The sequence below is a fragment of the Arachis stenosperma genome, chromosome 5, assembly GCF_014773155.1.
Source record: "Arachis stenosperma cultivar V10309 chromosome 5, arast.V10309.gnm1.PFL2, whole genome shotgun sequence".
NCBI classification, from domain to species: Eukaryota; Viridiplantae; Streptophyta; class Magnoliopsida; order Fabales; family Fabaceae; genus Arachis; species Arachis stenosperma.
In genome coordinates this window covers 20,815,306-20,820,137 of record NC_080381.1, presented here as the reverse complement: position 1 = coordinate 20,820,137, position 4,832 = coordinate 20,815,306, and the positions used below count along the sequence as shown (strand labels likewise).

General features: G+C 41.1%; 1 non-coding gene across 1 annotated transcript; it reads left to right on the top strand.

Moving 5' to 3' along the window:
* The first annotated feature begins 3,130 nt into the window (after positions 1-3,130).
* LOC130984806 (small nucleolar RNA R71) lies at positions 3,131-3,238 on the top strand. Its single transcript, XR_009088714.1, has one exon. It is a non-coding gene; the product is annotated as a small nucleolar RNA R71 (small nucleolar RNA).
* Positions 3,239-4,832: the final 1,594 nt, after the last annotated feature.

Sequence of the window (4,832 nt, the reverse complement as noted above, 5' to 3'; positions counted from 1 at the left end):
GGGCTTGAGGTCATGCCTTCTCAATTGAACCGGCTTCCCTCTTGAATCTCTCTTCCATTGGGCGCCCTCTTCACAAATGTCAGTGAGGACTTGGTCCAACCTTTGATCAAAGTTGACCCTTCTTGTGTAAGGATGTTCATCTCCTTGCATCATGGGCAAGTTGAATGCCAACCTTACATTTTCCGGACTAAAAACCAAGTATTTCCCCCGAACCATTGTAAGCCAATTCTTTGGATCCGGGTTCATACTTTGATCATGGTTCTTGGTGATCCATGCATTGGCATAGAACTCTTGAACCATTAAGATTCCGACTTGTTGAATGGGGTTGGTAAGAACTTCCCAACCTCTTCTTCGAATCTCATGTCGGATCTCCAGATATTCACTCTTTTTGAGTGAAAAAGGGACCTCGGGGATCACCTTCTTCAAGGCCACAACTTCATAGAAGTGGTCTTGATGCACCCTTGAGATGAATCTCTCCATCTCCCATGACTCGGAGGTGGAAGCTTTTGCCTTCCCTTTCCTCTTTCTAGAGGTTTCTCCGGCCTTGGATGCCATAAATGGTTATGGAAAAACAAAAAGCAACGCTTTTACCACACCAAACTTAAAAGGTTTGCTCGTCCTCGAGCAAAAGAAGAAAGAAGAGAGTAGAAGAAGAAGAAATGAGGAAGAAGGAAATGGCTTTGTGTTCGGCCAAAGAGGGGGAGAAGTTGTGTTTAGGTTGTGGGAAAATGAAGGGGTGAAGAAGGGTTTATATAGGAGAGGGGGGCTCATGGTTCGGTCATGTATGGGTGGGTTTAGGAGGGAAAGTGGTTTGAATTTAAATGGTGAGGTAGGTGGGGTTTTATGAAGGATGGATGTGAGTGGTGAAGAGAAAGATGGGATTTGATAGGTGAAGGGTTTTTTTTTTTTTGGGAAAGAGGTGTTGAGGTGATTGGTGAATGGGTGAAGAAGAGAGAGAGTGGTGGGGTTGGTGGGGATCCTGTGGGGTCCACAGATCCTGAGGTGTCAAGGAAAAGTCATCCCTGCACCAAATGGCATGCAGAAACGCGTTTTGAGCCAATTCTGGCGTTAAACTCCGGGCTGGTGCCCATTTCTGGCGTTTAACGCCAGGTTCTTGCCCTTTCCTGGCGTTTAACGCCAGTCTGGTGCCCCTTTCTGGCGTTAAACGTCCAGAATGGTGCCAGACTGGGCGTTAAACGCCCACCTGCTAGCCTTACTGGCGTTTAAACGCCAGTAGGTTCTTCCTCCAGGGTGTGCTGTTTTTCTTCCTGTTTTTCATTCTGTTTTTGCTTTTTCAATTGATTTGTGACTTCTTATGATCATCAACCTACAAAAAAAAACATAAAATAACAAAGGAAAATAGATAAAATATAACATTGGGTTGCCTCCCAACAAGCGCTTCTTTAATGTCAGTAGCTTGACAGAGGGCTCTCATGGAGCCTCACAAATGCTCAGAGCAATGTTGGAACCTCCCAACACCAAACTTAGAGTTTGAATGTGGGGGTTCAACACCAAACTTAGAGTTTGGTTGTGGCCTCCCAACACCAAACTTAGAGTTTGACTGTGGGGGCTCTGTTTGACTCTGATTTGAGAGAAGCTCTTCATGCTTCTTCTCCATGGTGACAGAGGGATATCCTTGAGCCTTAAACACAAAGGATTCTTCATTCACTTGAATGATCAATTCACCTCTATCAACATCAATCACAGCCTTTGCTGTGGCTAGGAAGGGTCTGCCAAGGATGATGGATTCATCCATGCACTTCCCAGTCTCTAGGACTATGAAATCAGCAGGGATGTAATGGTCTTCAATCTTCACCAAAACATCCTCTACAAGTCCATAAGCTTGTTTTCTTGAATTGTCTGCCATCTCTAGTGAGATTCTTGCAGCTTGTACCTCAGAGATCCCTAGCTTCTCCATTACAGAGAGAGGCATGAGGTTTACACTTGACCCTAGGTCATACAAGGCCCTCTTGAAGGTCATGGTGCCTATGGTACAAGGTATTGAAAACTTCCCAGGATCTTGTCTCTTTTGAGGTAATTTCTGCCTAGACAAGTCATCTAGTTCTTTGGTGAGCAAAGGGGGTTCATCCTCCCAAGTCTCATTTCCAAACAACTTGTCATTTAGTTTTATGATTGCTCCAAGGTATTTAGCAACTTGCTCTTCAGTGACATACTCATCCTCTTCAGAGGAGGAATACTCATCAGAGCTCATGAAAGGCAGAAGCAAGTCCAATGGAATCTCTATGGTCTCATTTTGAGCCTCAGATTCCCATGGTTCCTCATTGGGGAACTCAGTGGAGGCCAGTGGACGTCCATTGAGGTCTTCCTCAGTGGCGTTCACTGCCTATCCTTCCTCTCCAAATTCGGCCATGTTGATGGCTTTGCACTCTCCTTTTGGATTTTCTTCTGTATTGCTTGGGAGAGTACTAGGAGGGAGTTCAGTAACTTTCTTGCTCAGCTGTCCCACTTGTGCCTCCAAATTCCTAATGGAGGACCTTGTTTCAGTCATGAAACTTTGAGTGGTTTTGATTAGATCAGAGACCATGGTTGCTAAGTCAGAGTGGTTCTGCTTAGAATTCCCTGTCTGTTGCTGAGAAGATGATGGAAAAGGCTTGCCATTGCTAAACCTGTTTCTTCCACCATTATTATTGTTGAAACCTTGTTGAGGTCTCTGTTGATCCTTCCATGAGAAATTTGGATGATTTCTCCATGAAGAATTATAGGTGTTTTCATAGGGTTCTCCTAGGTAATTCACCTCTTCCATTGAAGGGTTCTCAGGATCATAAGCTTCTTCTTCAAATGAAGCATCCTTAGTACTGCTTGGTGCATTTTGCATTCCAAACAGACTTTGAGAAATCAAATTGACTTGTTGAGTCAATATCTTGTTCTGAGCCAGAATGGCATTCAGAGTATCAATCTCAAGAACTCCTTTCTTCTGATTTGTCCCATTGTTCACAGGATTCCTTTCAGAAGTGTACATGAATTGGTTATTTGCAACCATTTCAATTAGTTCTTGAGTTTCTGTAGGCGTCTTCTTCAGATGAAGAGATCCTCCAGCAGAGCTATCCAAAGACATCTTGGATAGTTCAGAGAGACCATCATAGAAAATACCTATGATGCTCCATTCAGAAAGCATGTCAGAAGGACATTTTCTGATCAATTGTTTGTATCTTTCCCAAGCTTCATAGAGGGATTCTCCATCCTTCTGTCTGAAGGTTTGGACTTCCACTCTAAGCTTACTCAATTTTTGAGGTGGAAAGAACTTTGCCAAGAAGGCATTGACTAGCTTTTCCCATGAGTCCAGGCTTTCTTTAGGTTGTGAGTCCAACCATGTCCTAGCTCTGTCTCTTACAGCAAAAGGGAATAGCATAAGTCTGTAGACCTCAGGGTCAACCCCATTTGTCTTGACAGTGTCACAGATTTGCAAGAATTCAGCTAAAAACTGATGAGGATCTTCCAATGGAAGTCCATAGAACTTGCAATTTTGTTGCATTAGAGAAACTAATTGAGGCTTTAGCTCAAATTTGTTTGCTCCAATAGCAGGGATAGAGATGCTTCTCCCATAGAAGTCGGGAGTAGGTGCAGTAAAGTCACCCAGCACCTTCCTTGCATTGTTGGTATTGTTGTTGTTTTCGGCTGCCATGTGTTCTTCTTCTTTGAAGAATTCGGTTAGGTCCTCTACAGAGAGTTGTGCCTTAGCTTCTCTTAGCTTTCGCTTCAAGGTCCTTTCAGGTTCAGGGTCAGCTTCAACAAGAATGCCTTTGTCTTTGTTCCTGCTCATATGAAAGAGAAGAGAACAAGAAAATATGGGATCCTCTATGTCACAGTATAGAGATTCCTTGAGGTGTCAGAGGAACAGAAAATTAGAAGGAAGAAGTAGAGAATTCGAACTTAGTGGGATATAGTTCGAATTGTGCATTGAGGAGGAGTGGTACTCCATAAATAGAAGGATGTGAGAAGAGGGGAAGAACTTTCGAAAATTAAATTAAAAAGATTTAAAAACATTTTGAACAACTTTAATTTGATTTTTGAAAATCAAGAGTGAGAAAGAGATCAAGTAATTTTTGAAAAAGATTTTGAAATTAGAAATTAAAAAGATATGATTGAAAATCATTTTGAAAAAGATGTGATTAAAAAGATATGATTGAAAAGTTATGCTTTTTAAAAAGATGTGATTGAGAAGATATGATTTCAAAAACATTTTAAAAAAGATTTGATTTTAAAAATTAATGACTTGCCTAACAAGAAAAGATATGATTCAAACATTAAACCTTTCTCAACAGAAAAGGCAACATACTTGAATTGTTCAATCAAATCATTAATTGTTAGCAAGTATCTTTGAAAAAGGAAAGAAATTGATTTTGAAAAAGATTTGATTGAAAAGATATGATTTGAAAAAGATTTGATTTTGAAAAACCTTGAAAACTTGAAAAAAAATTGATTTGAAAGCAAAATCCTCCCCCTTTTGCCATCCTGGCGTTAAACGCCCAGAATGGTGCACATTCTGGCGTTTAACGCCCAGTGCACTACCTTTTTGGGCGTTAAACGCCCAACCAGGCACCCTGGCTGGCGTTTAAACGCCAGTCTGTCCTTCTTCACTGGGCGTTTTGAACGCCCAGCTTTTTCTGTGTAATTTCTCTGCTGTATGTTTTGAATCTTCAGGTCCCTGTACTATTGACTTGAAAATAGAACCAAGATCAAATAAACATGGCATGCAAGACACCAAACTTAAAATTAGACACTAGACTCAAACAAGAAACATAAAATATTTTTGGTTTTTATGATTTTGAAAATTTTTTTTGTGCTTTTTCGAAAATTATATGAAAATAGAA